The 23,765-nt window shown below is 47.6% G+C and overlaps 1 long non-coding RNA gene across 3 annotated transcripts; it reads left to right on the top strand.

Annotated features, from left to right (window-relative positions):
* The first annotated feature begins 9 nt into the window (after positions 1–9).
* On the top strand, positions 10–9,967 carry LOC119086366. 3 transcript variants are annotated; one of them, XR_005089639.1, is made up of 3 exons: positions 10–82; positions 9,167–9,386; positions 9,650–9,967. It is a non-coding gene; the product is annotated as an uncharacterized LOC119086366 (long non-coding RNA). The 3 variants fall into 3 exon arrangements; XR_005089637.1 differs by having other exon boundaries at positions 15–505; XR_005089638.1 differs by lacking the exon at positions 10–82 and adding an exon at positions 5,057–5,697.
* The last annotated feature ends 13,798 nt before the right edge of the window (positions 9,968–23,765 follow it).

Raw genomic sequence — 23,765 nt, 5'->3', positions numbered from 1 at the left:
TGGGTGGGAAGGACAACCCAGGATACCCGACTCTGCGTCCTGCGGCTGCGCCCTGGCCTAGCAGTACAGCCACTCTTCTGAGGTTTGGATCCGGATCCCGACCCATGCGCCCATGGCTGCGGCCCTCAGGTCCCCGGTGGCACCCAGAAGTCGGGCGGAGACCTCCCAAAGTGCCCCATGCCGCACAATGTAGCGTGTGAGCGCTGGCGTGGCTTTTCACCTGGCCTGCGGTGCAGCCTGTCTTGCCTTCTCTTGCAGGACAGACCTGGGGAGGGTGGAAGGGTCAGGTCTTTGCGGTAATTACTGATACTAGGACCTGGGCTCAGGCTCTGCTTGCTTCCGGGAAGAGTGAGAGGACAGACTGCATCCCGAAGCCCTGGGCGCTCATGGGAATCTCTGCTGCGGCAGGGGCTGAGGAAGTGCTGGAGCGAGGATGCAGCATCTCCCGCCTGCTGGTTGTCGGGTCCCTCCGGGCGGAGTCTGTCTAGGCCATCTCTCTCTTGGGGTGAGACAGGACAGGGCTTCGGGGAAGGAGGCCACTGCGACACTGGTTTGGACAGATCTGGTTCTCCTTCCCCTTCCTCTGGGTACAGGGCTGCCTGCCTCTTACACTCCACTAGGTGGCTATGGAACAAAGGCTCCAGAACCCAGTCAACCTGTCTTGGCTCTCATCTAAAGTGCTGGGGCTCCAGTTTTTGGAGGGAAATCCCCAACCCTTCTGTTTTTACCTAAGCATCTTCCAATATTCTATTCATAGTGCTCAGGAAGCGCCTTCGCACCCAACAAATATTAACGACCGCTTGCTGAGTGTGGGACCCTGGGGTCCATGTCCTGCTTCCGGATGATACTTCTGGGGCAGACCAGGGCGCCAAGAGTGGGCTTAGGCAGCAGGTTCCTTTGCCTGGCAGGGCAGTTGGTCTGTTCCCCTTGGCTTCTTCTTGCCTTCCTCCTCCAGGGCCCTCCCCAGGGGATTGTGGGCTGCTGAGTCGCTGCCACCTGCTTTTCTGAGGGTCACACTTCTATTTTGATCACACGTGTGGAAATAAGGGCTTGGCACCTGATCCTCCCCACAGTCTGAGGAGTTGACGGGGTGGTGACAATGGCTGGCCCTAGGAATGAGCCTCACAGGATTGGGGGGAAGGGCAGAGGAGGGGCGGGGCGAGAGAGAAAAAGCTGTGAAGCTGGATGGCCGATTGGCCAGGGTGGGGCTGTGGCCCAGAAGCCCTGCAACAGAAAGCCAGCTGTTGGGGGGTGGGAGTGGGGGGGGAGCAGGAGCGTATTCAGTGTGTCTGTCGAGTGATGTGAACACAGTGTGTCTTCAAAGTGCTCCTTCGTGACGCCCCCCTCCCGGATCATCCAGCGCATCAAAGGGAGGTGGGGGGCACACCTGCTCCTGGTGCTCCTTTCCCAGGAGCTGAAGGTGAGACTCAGTGTGTGTCCTCCGATGGCCAGGCTGCAGCATGGTGACATTTGGTGATTGGGGAGTCCACAGTCTGGGGTGATGTCCTAGCTGTCCTCAGGACAGAAACCATCCAGAAGACAATGGCCAGGCTGTTGCTCAGAGTTTGGGTCCTTGGTTTTCTGTCCCCTCCTTGGTCTTACCTGGGGGCAGGACAGGTCTGAGGAGCCCGGGATGGAAGTGTCTTCCTCATGTTTAGAACATCTTTTTTTTTTTTTTTCCATACTTCCTCTTGGGCTGCTCCAGTGATCTGAATTCCTGCCAGAATATCACTACTGAAGGATTGAGAGCAGAGGACTTCATCTCCCGTCCAGTACTACTGGTAGCTCAGGGCAGGGTCTCAGTGAGTGTTTAAGGAGTCATACATGGTTTATCAGGACAGGCCCTCCTTTGCAAAGACCTGGAAGACAAGTTGCAGTTTGCGGGGCCTTCATGATTATGGATGTCCTAAGGTCTCTGCCAAGGCTCAGCCATTAGGCCTAGACTCCTTGGAAGCACTGTCTAGAAGATCCTGGCTGTGCAGTGAGCTGGGGCTTGCCAATGCTGTGGTCCACAGGGTTGCGGGAGTCTGGATGGCTCCCTTAATGCTGTGCAGTCGAAGAGAGACTGAGTGCTCGAGAATAGCTTATAGGAGTTATGATTGGGGTCCAGGTCCCCAAGGAGGACAATGATCTCAGGAATGATGCCAGGGGTTTCTACATCAGGCTGACTTCACGTGCTGAACTTCCTTTGGTCTGCCCTTGAATCCCTTACTCCGGTCAGTCCACTGGTAACACCACGTGAATGGGCCAGGTGGTGTCTGGCCTTTCACAGATCTGGGATCCCATTCCCCTGGTGGCTCAGCTCTTCCTGTCCACTCATTCACCCCAAGGCGGTCCAGCATCACATGGGAGAGGCTTTCCGCTGTCACCCTGTGGCGTCTGTAATACCCAGATCATGGATTCTACACTAGTCGGTGTCTTCTGATTGACTTTATCTCATGTGTCCTCAGTCCAGACTGCACAGACGTTGTGACTAGGACATTCAGACTCCTAGTGCAGCTTGAACAGCTGCCCATCTGCAGACATCCCATCCCCTACCGTGTTCTCTTCCTGAACAGAAGCTCCCATAACCACCCTTCAGATGCTGTTGGGAAGCAGTCCCGAATCCATCCACCATGGTGGTGTCTGTCTCCTTGGGCCTGAAACATCTACCCTTTTAGAGCAATGGTTACAGAAACTAATTTTAAGAACAAACAAAAAAAAAAAAAAAAAAAAAAAACCAAAACAAACAGGATCTGATGTAGCCCAGAGTGGTCTTGAACTCACTGAGTAGTGAGGATGAACTTCTAATCCCCCTGCCTCTACTTCTGAGTACGAATTACTGGTGTGTGCTACCTTACCAGGTTTATGAGTGCTGGGGATCAAACCTAGGGCTTCGTGCATGCTAAGCAAATGGCTGTGCTAACTGAGTCACATCTCCAGTCTCTATTATGCTAATCTTTCTGGTTGCTCAACATGGGCTGACAGTTACCATCCATGGTGTGACTTAGGCTTATGCCAATGGCATTGTCATGGGCGGGAGTTTTGTGGCCACTGAGACTGTCCTACGCTGGTGGGATTCTAGCTGTGTCTTCTGTAATGTTGAGGATTGCTTATCTTGAACTTTCTGCCCTCTCTCAGGGTAGAGAAACACCCACTTCAGCAGTCCCTGGGGACTTGCAGAGACAAGGTGTTGGTTAAGCGGCAGATGTTGCGGTGGCAGAAGAATCATGAGCCTTTCTACAGCTTTATTGGGAGAGAAAGGGAGAGAGAGAGAGAGAGACCGGGCAGAGGAGGGAGAGTACGGAAGGAGAGAGTGTGGAAAAGAGAGAGGGCACAGAGGGCACGCCCACTTTTTAGGCTGGGACGCTGTTGCAGGCTGGTGACATAATTAAGGACAGAATCCTTACACAGGGGCAGTGTGTCTTCAAGCTCAAGTGGACAGGATGATCCGTCTTAGAATAAGGGACGTTTTTCTACTTTGGAGTAGTGGACTGTCATCCTCCATCATGCACTGCAGCAGTTGGCAGTCCTTTCTGTCTAGGCAGCTCCTGTTAGGGTGCGGTAGTTTGAATAAGAATGCCGGGTGGTCATAGAACCATGGAGGCTATATATATAGCATGGAGGTCCCTAGGATGACTGTGGCTTATAATAAATTTCGGTTTTACTCAATTATTGAAAAAAAAAATAGCCAAATGAATGGAAACACATGAACTATGAACCAAAGGCTGAGGGGCCCCCAGCTGGATCAGGCCCTCTGAATAAGGTGTGACAGTTGATTGGCTTGGTCAGTTTGGGAGGCAACTAGGCAGTGGGACCAAGTCCTGTGCTCATTGCATGAGTTGGCTGTTTGAAATCTGGGGCTTATGCAAGGACACTTGGCTCAGGCTGGGAGGAAGGGACTGGACCTGCCTGGACTGAGTCTACCAGGTTGATCGCAGTCCTGGGGGGGGGTAGGATTTGCCCTGGAGGAGGTGGGAATGGGTGGTGGGCTGGGGGTAGGGAGAGGGGTGGGAGGGGGAGAATAGGGGAACCCGTGGCTGATCTGTAGAACTGAATGGTATTGTAAAATAAAATAAATAAAATTAAAAACAAAATTAAAAAAAAAAAAAAAAAGAGTGCCGGGTGGTGGTAGCACATGCCTTTGATCCCAGCACTCGGGAGCCAGAGGCAGACAGATCTCTGTGAGTTCAAGGCCAGCCTGGTCTATAGAGTGAGTTCCAGAACAGCCAACGAGGACTGTTACACAAAGAAACCCTGTCCAAAAAAGAAAAAAAAAAGCCCCCCTCTCCATAGGCTCATGTATTTGAATGCTTAGTTATCAGGGAATAGTACTACTTGAGAAGGATTAGGGGGTGTGGCCTTTTTGAAGGAAGTGTATCAGTGGGAGTGGGGGGTGGGCCTTGAGGTATCAAAAGCCCAAGCCAGGCCCAGTGTCACTCTCTTCCTGCTGCCTGTGGATCCAGATGTAGAACCCTCAGCTACCTCTCTAGTACATGTCTCCCTGCATGCTGCCATGCTACCCACTGTGATGGTAATGGACTAAAGCTCTGAAACTGTAAGCCAGCCCCAATTCAATCCTTCCCTTTAGAAGAGTTGCCGTGGTCATGGTGTCTCTTCACAGCAACAGAACATTGACTAAGACAGGATATAACCAGTGCCTGGATATATTCTTCCTCTCAAGTCGCTGGACTTTCCTGGATAGAATGTAGCCTCATGAGGATGGCTGAAAGTTGGCCAGCCCCCCATCTGCAGATCATAGCGGGCTCTGGTCCTAGCCCTGAGTTGGTGCCTGACTCAGCCTTAGTCAGCCCTGAGCCTGCTTTGTCCGTTTGGTCCACATGCTGCCTTGCTGAATTTGCATGCAGCCCAGGTGTCGGGGACCAGCCCCTGACTAGCCCTGGCCAACTGTCGGGGACCAGCCCCAATCTGTCAAAGGGTTCTTGGAGGGAGGAGGGAGGAATTGAGAAATAAGAAGAAGAAATATAGACATAGATGAAGAGAAAGATAGACACAGGATAGCTTCGGGAGGGCCCCGGGTCAATACCCAGTCGCCTCGAGTTTATTCATGATGGGCTTTTTATACATCAGCAAGGGGAGGGGCAAAAGACCTCCCTTCCAAGGTCGAGGTATAAAATACCAGTAAGTGTAGACCTTTCAAAATACCTGGTAACCAGGCCTTGGCCAAATCATCCTATTATGCAGCCCTGCTGGGTAAAGCAAGCTCAGGCTTTCTGACCTTGAGTAAGGCCTTACTAGGAAGCCTCTGTGGGCCCCCACACCCAGGGCAGGGTTGGTGGGATCAGAGAGTCCCTAGGTCCCTTCCACAGTTGGAGGAGGCTGGATTGACTCCCTGCCCCTAGAGTGGAGGGACCCTTGTCTGCTGCAGTCTGCTGAGCTTGCGTCTGGGGTTTTCCTGGGCAAGACTGTCTTCCTCCTCTTCCTGGCCGAACCATTTTACGGCACAGACCTCTTCCAGGCAGGCCCCTGTCCTGAGGAAGACCCAGGTGAAAGAGAGGGCCAGGACCATTCCCCATGCAGAGCAGAGCTTTACCCCAACGGTTGGTGGTTTCCCTCCTGCAGCTCTTCTTGAATCTTCTCTCACGGGCAGCCGAGTGGGTGCTGCTAGCCCTGGAGTAGCCCCTCTGCCTCTGAGTCCCTCATCTGCTGTGTCTCCCCACACTGGATCCCTTCCTCTTTGGCACCCCCTGGCAGCAGGTAAGTACCATCCAGAGCTGTTCTGGCTGTGGTTTATCTGACTTGAATCCCCCTCGTCTTAGGATGCCCAGTTGTTCTCAAAGTGAATGAATAAGTGATCAAATGAATGAACGAATAGAGACTCGACATTTTGATGGCAGCACAGAAAGTATATCTTCTGCACAGATGTCCTGTCCATCCAGTCCCAGCTGAGGTCACAGGTGTGCAGGCTAAATATACTGTAGGGGACCTCTGCAAGAAGGGAAGATTTTTGTCTTTGGTAGGTGCCCAGGAATGGGAACCCCATAACTGGGGGAGCCTGGGATTTGGGGAAGTAAGCTCAGCAGAACAAAATGTATAGGTGTGGTAACCTCAAGGGAGTGGGTGGAAACCTTCACGTGCCCCAAGTCTAACCGTAGAGGTTACTGGCTTGGAACTGCCAGCACATATAGGGCTGGACATTTCCAGTCTTTGAGCATGCTTAGTGGGTATCAGCTTAGTGGGTAGATGGCTAGACATTAGCAGGCATGGAGGACACTGGGGATGGTCTCTCCCTCATGACCAGTAGCTTGAAGAGTAAAGGACCTCAGTAATTTTCCCAGCTGTGGGAGGACAAGTGATCTCATAGGCCAGTCTTATCACCTGAGTTTCCTAAAAGACCGTTAATGAATAGCCATATAACAAGACTTCACCAAGTCATCAGATCATTGGACAGAACCCAGAGTCATCCAACCCAAAGGCTAAGAATATTATCAGTCAGTATCGGAGGCCTATAGCAGAGATTTCCCCCATTTGCTATGACCCGCCTACCTGATGTTTCCACTAGTATATTTGATAAGTGTTTTGTGACTTTGTCTGTCGGTCACTATAAAACAAAAAGCTCATCAAACTGTTGCCACATCAGAACATGAAATTTGAAGTAACCTAAATCTGTGTTCCTGGACCATGCTCGTTTATATTGGCTTCAGAATAAACTATCTTCGCTTACAAAAAAGAACCCCTCTTGAGTGAAAGAGACCATGAGCAGAAAAGGTTCAGAAGTCTGGTTAGGGGCTAGAGATGTAAGCTCAGTTGGCAGAGTACTTGCAGCTCGGTCAGTGGAGTACTTGCCTAGCAAGCAGAAAGTCCTGGGTTCATTCTTCCCCAGCTCCACAGAACCAGGAGCAGGTGGTGCATGTCTGTAATCCAAACATTTGGGAGGCAGAAGCATGAGGTCAGGAGTGTCAAGGTCAAACTGGGATAGAAGAGACCTGTCTTTAAAAAAAGGTGTGTGGCCGGGCAGTGGTGGCGGCGCACGCCTTTAGTCCCAGCACTTGGGAGGCAGAGCCAGGCGGATCTCTGTGAGTTCGAGGCCAGCCTGGTCTCCAAAGTGAGTTCCAGGAAAGGCGCAAATCTGCACAGAGAAACCCTGTCTCGAAAAAGCAAAAAAAAAAATAAAAATAAAAAGGTGTGTGTGTGTGTGTGTGTGTGTGTGTGTGTGTGTGTGCTATTAAGAGATTGAGCAGCTTATGAGAAGACACTACATGAAAATGTAGGGACACCGGACCCTGTCCCTTGTTTTGGAATAGCAGTACTTATGTGCTCTTAATAGGAAGCTGTCGGGGCTTTCTCTTCACTTTGTAGCTTTATTGTTCTGTTTGAGTGGTTTTTGTTGTTGCTTTGCTTTATTTTCTTCTTTCTGTCTAAGACAGAATGTATCCACTGCTTTTCAGTTGCAGAGATAAAACACCAGGACCCAAAGCAAATGCATGGAAGAGTTTAGTTGGGGTCAGGGTTCCTTGAGGGATAAGAGTCCATCCTGGCGGGGAAGGCAGCAGGAACAGGCAGCCGAGAGAGCACCTCTTCCAGAGCAAGTGTGAAGCCAAGAGGGCGAGCTGAAGGTGGAGGGAAGCCAAGAACTCTCATAGTTTGTCCCTAGTGATGTACTTCCTCAAGCAAGGTTCTTCTTCCTATATAACCTCCCCAAACAGCGCCATCAACCCAAGTATTCAAGTACAGGAGCCTATAAGGGACATTTCTCTTTCAAACCACCACACAGGGTCTCACTCTCAATAGTCCAGCCTGGCTTTCGAATTGTTGGCAATTCTCCTGCCTCAACCTACTGGCATTACAGACTTGAGTCACCACCATACGAGCCGCTGCTGTGAACAATGTAAGCTTTTTTTTTTTTTTTTTTTTTTTTTTTTTTTTGTCAAGAATTAGCTAGAATGTACAGAGGCCCCTGATGACTTTTCTCTGGGCTTGGTTTAACCACGATCATCATGAAGTTGAGTGGGTGTGGTGACCTACAGGAGGCTGTAGCTGCTGGCATGGCGACCAAACAGAACTGTACAGCAGAGAGCTAGGTCACAGTACTTATTCGGCTATCACTATTTCTTGGAGAAGGGAGGGAGGGTCACTGGACGTTCCTAGGACCCTCCCTTGAGATTCTAATTAGCAGTTCCTCCTGCTGAATGAAGGTGCATGGACTTCTAAGAATGCTTGAAGTGTGTAATAGATGAGAAAACTGGCTGGGTTTGGTCCCAAGAAACTCAGTCATTCATCAGGCTGGACCTGAGGCATCGTTCCTCTATCGGCCCCTCCCTATTTTGGCTGACTACACTTATCTTCTAACATCTCCCCAGGAGAATTACAAGTCATGAGACTCTAGCTTATGTCAAGATGATAAACAGCTAACCCGTACAACTGACCCCTTGTCAACCTGACATAAGAACAGGATCACCATAAACCTTTTCTTCTTGTTTCTCATGTTAATATTAACTGACAAGTTCTCAAGTTAGTATCATAATATAAAACGTAGTACGGCTTCAAAAGTCCCACAGTCTTTAAAAATTCAACACTTTAAAGAGACCAAGGTCTCTCTTCAAAGTTACTGTGGATTTTTGTACAAACAAAACAAGTTGAATAGTTTTTCCACTCCAAGAGGGAAGAACCAGGGGATGGATAGTCCCAGCAAGTAAAAGCAGAACCAGACTTCCGTGTCACGTGTCTGGGACTCACTTGTGCTCTTCTGAGCTCCAAGGGACCTGAACTGTCCCACTTCTCTGGCTTTGCCAAGAACGACCTCCCGTTCTTGGTGGTAACCGCCAGTAAGCTATGGTCTCCACCATGACTTAGACTGTACCTTCACCATTGACCTCTTGACCTCTTGACAGGAACTCAAACCTGTTCCATGAGGTCAAGGCTCAGCTTTTCTCCGTTACCCCTCGGTTCTCAGGTTAACACTGACTGTTACTGGGGCTGCACTCTCACCAATGGCCTCTCCTGGCCTCTCCCAGGGCCACGCCTCCATGGCCCCTTCATGACTTCACCCCCATGTGTGGGTCTCTCACATGTGACCAACTTCTGCTTGCAGCCAGATGTGCAGCCTTGGCCCCGAGCCCCCACACTGGGCCACAGCTTCTGTGTGCTGACCCTGAGAAAATACTCAGAGAAGATTTAGCCTGGGTGATGTTAGTTTCTTATTAACAAAGCTGATTTTTCTTTTTAGTCCCAGCTGACCGGAAACTATGGATTTGTCACTTAAATGCATCACCCGAATGGTCCTGCTGGAGTCTCTGCTCTTCATCTTCATGATCCAGGCCTCCACTGTCTACACTGCTGTCAACTCTCCTGTCTTCTACACTCCCATCATGCTTTGAGCACTGACTGGCTTTTCCGGTCCAAAGATCTAGATACTTCCACAATCCACCCCAAGGCGACACTGTCAGGTCTGTCTCAACAAGATCACACTCGCAGTACCAACTTCAGTGTGCATTTGCTTTGTGCTGCTCTGAGGACAAGTCAAAGCCATTGGCCGAAACCAATCGGAGGGGAGGAAAGGGTTTATGCGTGGCTTGCGCCTCCACACCGCAGTTCATCATGAAGGGGAGTCAGGGCAGGAACCCAGGGCAGAAATGGAAACAAATACTACCGGGAAGTTCTGCTTGCTTACTTGTTTCCCATGACTTACTCAGTCTGTTTTCTTACACAGCCCGGCCTGCTTGCCCAGAGGTAGCATCACACACAGTGGGCTGGGCCCTTCCACATCCATCATTAACTGAGAAAATGCCCTGCAGACTTGCCTCCTGTTAAACCTGAGAATCGCGAGGAGAACAGACCAAATCCACAATTGTCCAATTAAAGCAAGCAGTATTTTGGAGTGCACCTGAGACTGGCCACCTGGCTGTCTCACCATAAATTGGGATTTGAGAAAGCAGCTCCGGCTGGCCTTTTGAGGTCCTTTTTTTGTTTGTTTGTTTTTCAAGACAGGGTTTCTCTGTGTAGCTTTGGATCCTGTCCTGGATCTCACTCTGTCGACCAGGCTGGCCTCGAACTCACAGAGATCCACTTGCCTCTGCCTCCCAAGTGCTGGGATTAAAAGTGTGCGCCACTACCACCCGGCATCTTGAGGTTCTTTTTACAGGAGAAAGAGTTCACAGGGGCGAGAGAGTCAGCTGTTATACGTTGTTAGTAAAATACAATGATGAAAGGAACAAGGGTCGGAGATATACATCATGTGAATGGGGTCACGTGCTTTGCAGTGTGCATCAGGTCTAAGAAACGGGAACTCATTCCGCAAGCTACAATGTTCCTGTTTTGGTCTCATACCACAGGCCAATCTGATGGAGGCATTTTCTCAAATGAGGTTCCCTCCTCCTAGCTTATATCAAGTTGACAAAACAACAACTAACTAGCACATTCTTGAAGTCTAAAAGACACACAAATTTAGACCTATATAATATGGACTCATTATTGTTATTATATTATTACTTTAGGGCAAGGTATGGAGCTCTGGCTGGCCTGGAACTCGTTATATAGACCAGGCTGGTCTCAGGCTCACAGAGATCTGCCTGCCTCCGCCTCCTAAGTGCTGACAGGCCTGGCTAAAGGCATGATTAATACACTTTCCAAAGTGTGGGAGAGTCCTAGAGATTGGATACGTCTTGGTTATAATTCTAAAGCTGAAGTATTTATGCAATGTGATGATTCCCCTGCAAGCTTTAGGGCAGGCAGGGAAAAACCAATCAGGTCAAGGGAAGGCTGAAACTCAGCTCAGCCCGATTTTATTGTAACTGGCACTGGACCAGGACTTCTAGAGTGGGGCCCAGATCATTTTACATTAGCCATATTTAAGCACAGCACAAGTTTGGGAGAAGTATTCAGATGACAATTAACTCAGCCCTGTGAGTACAAGAAAGCTTAAGACATGCTTACATTGAAGTTCTTTGCAAAGTACCTGTGGCTTCATCCCTAAGATGGGTTCTTGCTGACTCAGAAACAGTGCTCAAGCTAAGGGTCCTGGGAGAATGACTGAGGTAGACATGCCTGGCCCTAAGATAACATAGAAGTCACTTAAGCTGTTGTAAAGTACAAATGACATCTCTCACAAGGATGACCTGGAAGTAATGCTCAAGGTTTTAAGAGGAAAGGGTTTGGGATAAGTAAAGCATAAATTTTGGAAGATACAGGCTGAGCCTGGCTCACCAGACAGCAAAGGATCACCGGGTTGCAAACTACATCCGTCCTCAGCATTCCAGGAGGAACACTAGGCACCCCATTCCACTGGAGAGGTAAGCTGTGTGTTCAGTTTCCTGGCTTCTCCAGTGCGTATCTGTCTGCACGAGACCCTTTTTGCCCCTTACAGTGCCACAGAGGGACCGGTCACAGGATCTTGACCTGTGACTGTACTGAGTCTTTTGCTGTCCATAGTTTTGACTCTTCCTATAAGTCAGTTTTGGCAAAATGAAACTTCTTTTATAAACTGATTTGAGATTGTTTGGCTAAAAATTAGAATCGCTTTAAAAAACAGTATGGTTTGCGGTTCAAAGTTACTAGGTTGGGTGTGTTTTGCTCCTGTTGGTTTTGTTCTATTTCTGCCCCCCTCGCTCCCCCCACCCCTCGCTCCACACTGAAGCACTGGCCCCTTGCCCTGAGAGGATACCTATTGTCTGTAAAGCTGGTGGAACTGAACGCCATTCATCTTCAGATTCTTCCCACAGGGGGCTCCTGGGAACAAAATAAAATGGGAAAAACATCGAAGTAGGAAATACTAAGGAAAGTAAATAAAAGCCAGGTGTGAGATAGCCGGTCTGACCAGATAAAAGAGAGGACAGGACTCACTAATGACGGTCTCTGCTTGCTCCTGTGGGTGGCAGTGAGGAGGAAGGTGCATTGACCTGCAGTATTCTCTGCTGCAGCCCAAGGGCCTGCATGCACTAACACTTATGTTATTTATTAAATGGCACAATGTTATTCTTTAAGCGGCAATGTTTACCATGTGAGAAAAGCCATGAGGTAGAACAAAGCCCACTGTAAGAGTTTATTAAGGGAAGGGAACAGAAGGGATGTGTTTAGGCCTAAGGGAAGGATTGTGCAGGAAAAAGGGGCCGAGGGATAAGTGGAACCGCTTTTATAGGTTCCTCCAGAACATGTGCATATGGGCTTACGTAGCTACACCACATATGCGCATAGATTATGTGACAAAGCCCTGGGATGACTAAGCATCTTGCCTGGCTACTGGACAGCTCATGTATAGTCATGTAGCTGGAGAGTAGCTAGGAATTCTAACATTCCAAACTCTTTGCTTTTTATAAAAAATGGTGGGTGAATGGGAATGGGGCGCTGTGTCTCGTGAAACTGCTTCCAGCTGACTCAGTGGGAGTTGGTTAAGTTTTGGGGGCAGGAAAGGGGGCTTTTGGGGTAGCTAGATGTCCTGAGGTAGTGGATTTGTCCATCGCCTTCTGCTGCTTCGGACTCTGTGACTGTTTGGGTCTGACAAGGTGCTGGGTAAGGCAGAAGGAGTTTAGAAAAAAATTTTACCTTGGGGGATGGTCCCTGAGGGGTCCCAGGGTGAGGGAAGGGGGTCCCGGGACCAGGAAAGTTTGAATTATACTTAATCTAAAGTGGTTCTGACCTGTCCAGGTGGATTCAAGCTGGCTCTGGAGCTCAGAAGATTTTTTAAAGATTTATTTATTTACTATGTATATAGAAGAGGGTGCCAGTTCTCATTACAGATGGTTGTTGTTATGCCCAGATTGTGACCCCACAAAGAGACCACCGAAGACCTTGGATGTCCAGAATGCAACAGCAAGGTTTATTCTGCAGATACAAGTCTAGACAGGGACTCATTCCTACACCCAATACAGTGAGGCAGGGAGGAGCCCCTCTTTCTTGGGGAAGTTAGTTTTTATAGGCAAAACCCATAAAATTTCTTAGAGGGGAGGGGGTTAGTACGGGTCCATCCTTGATTGGTCCAGTTTCCCGGGCCTGGACTTTATCTTTTAAATCTCTTACTCACAGCAGGGAGGTTGGAAGGAGCACTCCCCTTTCTTTGTGAGGCTAGTTCTTAAAGGCACAGACCACATAATTCATCTCCCATTGCCCGCATCCCTCTTTTAGGTTCATATCAGTAGTTTTTTTTATGTTATCTTTATTTCCCGTTTGTTCAGCAACCGTGTTTGGGAGTTTTATGAGCTGTTTCTGGGGTTTGGGGAGTTTGGGATGTTTTATGACCACTTAGTCTCTGCCAAATGGTCGTATATCCTAATTCTGTGTTTTCTTAAGTTTTTTGTAGTTGATAAAGCCACCTGGAAAAAGGCGTCTAAGTTCTTATCTACACTTAAGAATCCTGGTTTTAGCTTCTCTTTGTCTGTAGGGGATGAAGTGGGGGGTTTACTGAGGTTTCACAGTTGTGAGCCACCATGTGGGTGCTGGGAATTGAACTCAGGACCTCTGGAAGAGCAGTCGGTGCTCTTAACCTCTGAGCCATCTCTCCAGCCCGATTTTTTAAACATATTAAGAAGCGAATATGTAATTCGCTTACATATTTAAATTACACAGGTAATTTAAAATCTTGAACTAGTAGCCTTGATATTATGTTTAGTATTCTGCTATCAGAATTTTATTGGTTAGTGTTAGCAAGAGAGATAGAAGTCTGGAGCATGCTTTTTTTCTGAGTGGGTCAGAAATGATAGGCTTAAGTCCCCTAAGGCTCTGGAGTGAGAGAGGGTACTGAGCTTGGGTCATGTACCGGTAGGGTTCTGCAACTGGATAATAATAGAGGGATGGTGCCTAGCAATAGAAGGATTCTGGGTGCTCCAGACTTTGGGGTCGATCTGAGAGGCTGCCAAGGGAAATGAAATGTTAGAGCTAGTAGGCTGGGTGACTAGGAAGAGGAGAAGAGGGGCTGCTGATGAGTCTGGAGTCAGGCACATGGGGGGAGCAAACAAAATAAAAGCTCCTACCTTAGCTAGAAAATCTCTTCCCATTGGGGCACAGGGTAGGGTGGCACAACTGAAAATGTGTGGGTGAGAGGGACACCCCTGAAAATATAATTAAGTGGTGGGGTCTGGTCAGGTAGGTAAGGCTGTCCCCCTACCCTGACAAAAGGGAAACAAGAAGGAGAGGTGGGACCCCAAAACTCCCTCAGGAGTGAATAAGTAGCTCCAGTGCCCAAAAGGAAGGACATGGATCATTCCAATACTGTAATGGCTACCCTGGGGTCCCGGTAAGAGATGGCCCCTTCAATTGTCCATCACCAAGCTTAGGAGATCACCTGGAGGGTGGTCTTCCTTTGATGTCCCCATGCCACGAGGTGCATGGGGGCAGTCAGCTGACCAGTGTCCCTCTTGGTGGCACTTTGGACAAGGTCCTGATGGTGGCCCACATGGGGCAGGGCAGGCATGAGCCCAGTGGCCTTCTGTACCACGCTTCAAACAGGGACCTGGAGGCCTTTGGGAGGCTGGTTGGACAGTGTGTACCAGCATTAGACAGTTCTGTTTACGGGCTTTCTCATCTCTTCCATGGTATACCTTAAATGCCACTGCTAAGATTTCTACCTGTGGGGTCAGAGGCCCTCTCTCTAGATGTTTAAGTTTAGCCCGGATGTTGAGGAAACTGCAAGACAAAGTGGGCCATAAGGAGCTTACCTCGTGAATATTCATGAAACTTTTTGCTCCCCACCTTGAACAGTCCACTCCAATCTCTTTGGAGTGTTCAGTTCAGCTTTCCTAAATAAACCACTTCTTTGCTAAATAAACTTAATTAAATTATCTACTATCTCTTGACTGAATTCATTCCTTCAAGAAGGTAAGAACCAGCTGGGCAGTGGTGGTACACACCTTTAATCCCTGCACTCCGGAGGCAGAGGCAGGTGGATCTCTGTGAGTTCAAAGCGATCCCAGTCTACGGAGTGAGTTCCAGGTCAGCCAGGTCTACACAGAGAAACTCTGTCTCAAAACAAAACAAAACAAAACAGACCAAAGGACCCCTGTAGCATCTGCCTCAAAATGACCATGTGACTTCCTATGAGTAGAGGCCCATGTTTAAAGCTCCTGTGGGTACTGTTAACTACCTCCTGTGCAAACATCTGGGCAAACCTCAGGATTCTCACTTCTCATGTCAAACTCCGAACTGCTCCTCCCGAGGGACAGCCAGGTGAAATGCCGCAGGCCACTCAAGTGAGCTCATCTCCAGCTTTCTGCAGGTGAGAACCCTTAAGACCCCTGGAGCTCTTCAATTAACTCCCAGTCTTGATATTTCTCTTAGAGTCTTTTTTTTTTTTTTTTTTAAATTATAGACTTGCTGTGTAGTCCAGACTGGTCTTGAATTTGTGGTGATTCTCTATCTCTGCCTCCCAACTTCTGTGATTACAGGCATTTGCCTCTATGCCTGATTTTACAGTATTAAAGGCCTTTATAACTGACTTTCCAGAAATTGTCTGAAATACTCCCTTGATTCAGACAATCCTTCCTTCCTTCCTTCCTTCCCCCTTTTTTTTTTTTGATACTGAGACTTGAACCCAGGGCTCTGTACATGTTAGACAAGCTTTATGCCAGGTTTCTACGTGTGACTTTAGTTAACTCAAAACAAAACAAAACAAAACCCACTGATATCACTTCCCCAGGCTAATTCAGGTTTCCTCAGTGACTGCTTGCCTCCTTGGCTTTCCTATCCTATGTGAGACAAGTCTTTTTGTTGTGGTTGTCTGTAATCCTGGGAATAGAAGCCAGGATCATGCCCATTCTAGACTAGTGCCCTGTCACTGAGCTGTGTACCCAGCACACACTGAGTCTTGACACTTGGAAAGATTCAAATTTGATGCAGCCTCCAGCAAATGACTCATTATTTAATACAATTTCAAAAAAAGGGGAAGACTCCAGGTCTGAGGCTGGTAAGGCTGTCTTTTAAACACTCAAAAGAAACTCCACGTCCAAACCCCATGAGCAAGACAGCCCAGAGGAAAGAGGAAGAGCACTAACTGGGTCCAACCTGCTGAGTTCTGAATTGCTGTTGCGGTACCCTCCCTCAGAGACACTTGTGTTCTCTCTGCTCTTGCAAAGGAGACCCAAGGATTCCAGTTTGACTTTTTTTATCCAAATTTCACAAAACTAATTCGTCTCCACTGGCAAAAACATTCATGGTGGGTTCATTAGAATTAACCAAATACTAGTACTGAAAAAGACCACACCTGATAGAGGCACTAGAGGTTTCTGTATGCAAAGATACCCAGGGCTGGAAAGCTGGCTCAGTGGTTAAGAGTGCTAACTGCTCTTGCAGAGGAACTGGGTGTAGTCAGAAGGTTTCTCCAGTCCTGCCAAGCCCCCTTATGGCCCACTTATAAAATAATCACTCAGAAGCTTATATTAATTATAACTGCTTGGCTATTAGCTCAGGCTTATTACTGACCAGCTCCTACACTTAAATTAACCCATAGTTCTTACCTATATTTAGCCACGTGGCTTGGTACCTTTTCTCAGTTAGACATTCTTATCTTGCTTCCTCTGCATCTGGCTGATAACTCCTGACTCCCTTCTTCTTCCCAGCATTCCTTTAGTCTGCTTGCCCCATCTATACTTCCTTCCTGGCTACTGGCCAATCAGCACTTTACTAAACCAGTGTACAAAAACATTATCCCACAGCACCTGGGTTTGGTTCCCAGCACCAGCATGGCTCATGACTGCCTATAACTGTAGTTTCAGGAAATCTAAGGCCCTCTATTGGCCTCTAAGGGTTCCTGCAAGCATGTGGTACACATAAACTCACTGAGGCTCACACATATGTATAAATTTAGAAATAAATTAATTTAGAATTAACATTCTTTAGAATATAATTTGCTCTTGAGCTGTGCATGATGGCTCATGCTATAATCCAGCATTTGGGAGGGTGAGGCAAGAGGACCATTAGAAGCTTGAGGCTAGTCTTGCTTACAGAGTAAGATGCTGTCTCAAATATTTCCACTGAGGCTAGGCTCCCCACAATCTGATCAGTTGGTCTCTGCATTGTGTCTGGTTGTGATTTTCTGTGGTGGTCTCCATGCATTGCCAAGAGAAGCTTCATTGATGGGAAAGGTAGCTACACTTATAAAGATAAGATTTAGAATATAGTTATGAATTGTTCTGGTCTAGTTGAGTGGCAGTAGTATATTGGTGAAATTATTAAGGCCACTCCATATAGTTAAAAGGGAGGTTTATTTTGTGGGGTAACTTACACGTGAAGGGATAGGTGGTTTACAGGGTCTGGGAAAGGTGTGGCGCAATCCAGCGGTGTTCTCTGGAGAACTCTGCTCGGTCTACCTCCAGCGTCCAGGGTCCAGGCACCAAGAGTGCCAGCACATCTGGATCTCTGGTCTTCAGGGTCCTTTCTTGGCCCTGCCTTGTAGGCGTGACAGTTACCGAAGCCTCAATGGGGGTTGGAACTTCCAGATCAAAGCTGGAATGGTTGCTTACTACAGTAGTATAGTCTGTTCTAGACCCATGACCTCACTAGCCCCAGGAAGTTGGCTGCAGCTCCAGTATCAGGCATGATTTCCCCCCTGTTGTGTGGGCCATAAGTCCAATCAGGCATCTGTTGGTTACCACCAACATGTGAGGGCCACTTATTGTACCTTTACAATAGCTTGCCATGCTGGTCATTGTTGTGATTCATGGGTGTGCAGCTGGGTAGGATTATTCTTTGCTTCTCTCCCTTGGCAGCTCCTGCATCTATGGCTCAGGGAACATTGCAGAAGAGGAGGCAGAAAGATGGTAATAGCCAGAATACCAGGGAATATGCTGTGAAACAGTCTCCCCTAGAAATAGTTGCATACACATGACCAGAACAATGGCAGTAGCAATAGATATGCTAATATGGAAGGAGGAAAATCTCACTGTGTCCCACCCCTAGACAAAGAACTACAGACAGATAATGATTGCCAAGAGAGGAAGAATTAGCCTCTGATAGAGATGTGCCCCCTAATTGTGACCCAATATGAAGTGGCCAGCCTTGAAACCATATGCGCACAAACAATAAAAACAAACACAGCAGATTGTATTTATATGTTTGCACATGTATGCGCACACTCATATACACACATGTAATAATTATAACAAAAGAAAATGAGGCTTTCAATTTAAGGGTGTCAGGGGACATGGAAGAAGTGTCAGAGTGAAGGGACTTGGGAGGGGCCGGAGGGAGGAAGAAAAGAAAGGGAGGAAAAATGATATAATTATATTTTAATTTAAAATGCATAAAAATAATGTTTTATAAAAAATAAGACATTGAGACAATGTCATTTCACAAAGAGGAAAAACATATGAAACAAAAATTGTTATTACAAGAATGGACCAATAAATAAATAAACAAATAAATGAGATGCTGGTGTGGTGGGAGTGATGGCACTTGTAATTCCAGAACTGAGGAAGGAGGTTGAGGCAGGAGAATTCCCGGGAATTCCAGGTCAACCTTGTTGTAGAATATTATTTTAAGGTGTGTTACTTTTGTTTATGTTTCATTCCTTTAACTCTGTGAAGCTGTGTTACTGTGCCTGTGTAAAACACCTGATGGTCTAATAAAGAACTGAATGGCCAATGGCAAGGCGGGAGAAAGGATAAGTGGGGCTGGCAGGCAGAGAGAATATACAGAAGGAGAAATCTGGGAGGAGAGAGAAGAAAGAGCCAAAGAATGAGGAGGACTCCAGGGACCAGCCACCCAACTATACAGCAAGCCATGGAGTAAGAGTAAGATTCAAAGAAGTAAGAGAATGGAAAAGCCCAGAGGCAAAGGGTAGATAGGATAATTTAAGTTAAGGAAAGCTGGCTAGAAATAAGCCAAACTAAGACCAGTTACTTATAAATAAGAACAAGCCTCAATGTGTAATTTATTTGGAAGCTGGGTGGCAGGCCCCCCAAAAGACCAAAGACCAACCAGGAACACTCTTGAGGACCTCAAGAATATATTATAGAGATTCAGTTGTGTATTAAAGCTATACTTTGACCAGCCAAGGGTCTGTCAAATGGGAAGCAATTTATCATGAAATATGTGGTGTTATCTAGTTTTTAATATTTCAGCTGTCTTCTGCTATGAAATTCTTGTGTGCCCAAATACTATAGACCATTTGGCCAACAGCTAAGCTTCCCAGACCTGCTAAACTTCTAGGTAACTAACTCTCCTGCTGAGCCTAGGAGGCAAGCAAGCTTTGTTTCTTGTGCAAATGAAGCTCAGACCATCCCCTTCCCTCAGGCCTAGGGGCGTGGCAGAGAAATTGACTGAGGACAGCAGGGCTTTTTGCATAACCAGGTGCAGTAAGGACAGGAGCAGAGTTCCAGAGGCAGACACAGAACCGAGTGGCCAGAGAGGAAAGAGGAAGACAGAGGTTCTGCAGAGGGTAAAGCAGATCTCTTGTAGAGTTAACGAGGGCCAGGGGTAAGGAGCCAGGAAGGATAGAGGGAGGATGAAGGAACAGAAGATGAAGATCAGGTCAAAAGCGTAGGAGCTTACTAAACTATGAGGATAGGAAAACTGGGCACAGAGAGGAGCTGAGTGTGAGCTGTGTGGATAGAATTTTGTCATAGAGGAATAAAATTAATGGACAAAAGAGCATAGATTCCTTTCCCTCAGATAACCCACATCATAAGTAGAGTCCCAGGACTCTGGGAGGAATTTTCTCAGGGCAGGAACTTGGGAAAATTTTGTTATCCTTATAACACAACCCGGATCATACGTAACAAGACTGTTTCAAAAGACAAAGACATCCAAAGTCAAACCAAACCATGGACTGGGCTTTTTTTTTGGGGGGGGGTCACCAACCATCTCCCAAATCATGACACAGAGACTTATTATTACTTTTGAGTGCTCATCTTAGCTTAGGTTTGTTTCTGGCTTGCTTTTTTAACTTAACCTGTTTCTCTTTATCTACCCTTTGCCTTGGGGCTTATTACCTTTCTTTCTTCTGTATATCTTACTTTCACTACTTCTGTATGTCTATCTGGTGTCTGCCTGGCTTCTGGTCCTGGGTGTCTCCCTCATTCTCTCTTTTTCCTTCTCTCATTCCTCCTCTTTCCTTCTGAGCCCAGACTTTTCCTATTTATTCTCTGTGCCTGCCAGCCTCACCTAACCTTTCCCCTGCCTAGCGACTGGCCTTTCAGCTTTTTATTAGACCGATCAGGTACCTTAGCCAGGCAAGATGAAACAGATACAACACGTTCTTACATCATTAAACAAATGCAGCATAAACAAATGTAACCCACCTTTACACAGTTAAAGTAATATTCTGCTGCATCAACAAATGTTAACATCTCTTTGCCTAGTGAAAATACCATTCTACATTAAAACCCGAAAAAGAAAACAAACAGAAATAAGGTTCAACTGTTGAGGACCGTGCTTAGACTCCCAGGCAGGGAAAGCCAGGCTGGGCGTGGACAGGAAGCTGATAGTGTTGACACCAGTGGTGTCTGAAGAGAAGGGAAGGTGGCCAACACTCCTCAGGCTATAGCCCGGAAAGGGAACGGCCAGAAGAACAATTAGAATTGGAAGCTAATCCGTATGTCCTCCACTACAGGTGACTGCACAATGGGCCATAGACGAGGCTGAGCTCCCTGACATGTCCCACTTGCTGAAACCTCACCAGCATGACGGAGGCATGTTATTTCACGTTGTAGGTTTATTGTATATGTACGGGTTTCTGCCTGTGTGTATGTCTGTGCACCACATGTGTGCCTGGCGCCCATGGAGATCAAAAGAGGGTGTTCATACCTTGGAGCTGAAGTTTTATATGGTTGGGGACGGCCAGGTAGTTGCTGGGAACTAAACCCAGGTCCTCTGGAAGAGCAGCTAGTGCTTTTAACAGCTGATCTATCTTTCCAGCCCCCTCATTCATGTTTTGATACAGGATCTTTTCATGTTCAGTGGCTGTGAGTTCATGTCACCTCTTCCACAGAGGAGCACGCCTTTATGGGTAATTTTAGTACCCATTCCTTGGCCATGGCCATTCTTGTTTGACTAAGAGTAAGCTGTTTTCTTTAAAGCAAAATTGTTATGTAACTGGTACAAGATGGTGATGCACCTCTGGCCAAGTCCCCGGGTCTACAGGCCTGACTCCCACCTCTACAAAGTGCTCATGTGACACTTGTGACTCTAGTTCAAGCCCATGACCCTGGGAACTTCCTTTAAGAACTTCCTCTAATCTATATACCCACCTCAGGGCTTTTGCACAGGCTGTTTCCAATCTTGATGCTGAAGTGGCCTACAGCTTCTTCCCTTACCTCCCTGAAGTCTTTCCTGTCCCTAGGTGAGCCGGCTGGGACCATGTGAACACCTGGCACCTAACCTTGCACATAAGAGTTCCTTGTCTCACCTCCCATTGGTGTTAGGGCCCATAAGCACAAGTCTCTCTCTCTTTCTTTCTTTTTTTTTTTTTTTTTTTGGTTTTTCGAGACAGGTTTCTCTGTGTAGCTTTGCACCTTTCCTGGGACTCACTTGGTAGCCCAGGCTGGCCTTGAACTCACAGAGATCCACCTGCCTCTGCCTCCTGAGTGCTGGATTAAAGGTGTGCGCCACCATCGCCCGGCTAAGCACAAGTCTCTTGTGTATACTTTACATGAAAATGATGCAGTCTATGGGTCTTGATGGGGTTTGTTTTCTCTGCCAATTAAAGAACAGAAAGGCAGGAAACTGTCAAGTACACCAGGTAGGCAGCAGAGAAATCACAGAATACTGCAAAGGAGGGAACAGCTCAGGAGTTGCAGGAAAGCATTTACCGGGGTGAGGAGACACCTGCATGTAGCAGAAACACAGAGAAAGACCCTCTGCTTTGCAGAGTGGGCTGGTTTTGGACGTCTCTGAAGAGTTTCCTCCCCTAATTTAGGGTTCGTTGCTTTGAAGAGAGATAGGGTGGCTGATTGCCCTACAACTGCACACTGATGTCTTGACCTTGCCTGGACTTGTTGAGCCAGTTCATCAGCAGGGTCCTGCTGGTGGGACACACAAGCCTGCAGGTCTTTGTTTTAAGCCATGAGGTTTTTGTCTCAGGTCAGGAAGTGAGGAAGAAGGCAGCCATTTTGGAAGGCCATCGCCTTTATTACCTAGTCATGCCTCTCCCCCAACTGTCTGCCTACCAGTGAACTGTCCCTTAGAAGCATGGCAGCAGTGGTGGGTGGGTGGGTGTTGTCGTGACAAAGAGCCTTAAAGCATGATGTCATAGTCACCGGAAGAAGGATGGGTCCATCGCTTTCCAGTTCTTTCACATCACAAGTCTCAGGGACCCTCTTGCTTCCCTATCCGGGCCACCTGCTCACCACTTTGAGAATGATTGCCACTGTGGGTTCCTGGTGCCAGTTTGGAAATGGATTCACAGTGACTCCGAAGCAGAGGCAGGACACTGGCTGGGCTCTCTACCCACTTGTTCCTCTTCAGCTGACCCCCCACCCAGTGCTGAGGCAGCCTTGAATGAGCGCCCAGCAGGTAAATTGCTCTTCCTTATCAAGAGGGTTGCGGGTGTGTGGTCAAAATCCCAATGGCCTTACTCCAAGTTTTCTCCTGGGTCTATCAGGGCCCTTCCTTTAAGATTCCCTTAGATCCCTACCGAGTCAGTATGCCAAGGCCCGCCCTGATCATCCCCTACACCTGATTGCCCTGACCACTCTCCAGATCTGATGAGATCATATCCCAGACCCCAAAACCCCAGCTCTCATCTGGCCTGAGTTCTCTGGCTTACCCTCTCTGAGAATATGGCTAGGGTGGTTTAGACAGAATCCCCAGAATTGTTTCTGGAATTTTCTATTTGATACTTTGGGACTGTGGTTGGCTGTAAGTAGCAGAACCTGAAGTGTGGATAAGGCATCTGCTCTGGAACCTTACTCAAGAGCCAGGGTGATCTGTGGTCATCAGGCCCAAATGAAGCAGAGGGGCAGAAGCTAGTTCTGAGACCGGATAGACACTAAGGACTGTGTAGACAGCACCTCCTGCTCTGCACTGAGTCCTGCCTCTCTGTGTCACCCATTGCTGCAGAAGCTTCTCAACACGAGGAAATTACCAGAACATATTCAGATGGAGAAACTGAGGCTGAGAGAGAGGGAGAGAGAAGCAGAAGCAGGCCCTGTATTCCGTTTTCTTCTATGGCCAGGTCTGTGCCCCCTACCTCCACCCAACATGCATAAGGTTGTTAATCTCAAAGGTGGAAGGAGAAAGATGACCGACCCAAATCATCAAGGCCAAATTAATTTTTTTTTTGGTTTTTCGAGACAGGGTTTCTCTGCGTAGCTTTGCGCCTTTCCTGGAGCTCACTTGGTAGCCCAGGCTGGCCTCGAACTCACAGAGATCCGCCTGGCTCTGCCTCCCGAGTGCTGGGATTAAAGGTGTGCGCCACCAACGCCCGCGTCAGGCCAAACTAATTAAAGCAAGCAATTAATTAAAGCATCTTTTTATTCATGTAATGTTAAACCCAAATATGCCAGGAGAAAGATCAAATCCATGATTGTCCATTAAAGTAAGCTTAATTTAGAGGTGCACCGAGACTGACCAGCTGGCCGTCTCACCCTAATTCAGGACTTTAGAGAGGAGCCCCACACTGGCTTTTTGAGGCCCTTTTTATGGGGAGAGCCATAAGGTTAATAGAAAACGGCTGTAAGTGTGCTTACGGGGCAAGATAACGGCTGTTAGAAAAAATACAATGAATGGTAAGAGTAAAAGCAAGAATATACATCATGTGGGAAGGGAGTCATACATTGTGGGATGGTCACGGGTATAGATCAAGGTATCCTGAAAACATATTTTGTGAGGCAAAGGGCAATTATAAGTCATGGGGCCGTGAGTTTAGTGCAGGTTGAAAACATGTTTTGTAGGGTACACCAGGT

Source organism: Peromyscus leucopus, chromosome 20, assembly GCF_004664715.2.
Source record: "Peromyscus leucopus breed LL Stock chromosome 20, UCI_PerLeu_2.1, whole genome shotgun sequence".
Lineage (NCBI taxonomy): Eukaryota > Metazoa > Chordata > Mammalia > Rodentia > Cricetidae > Peromyscus > Peromyscus leucopus.
Note: the sequence above shows the minus strand (reverse complement) of the source record. Positions and strands in the feature narration are given on the sequence as shown.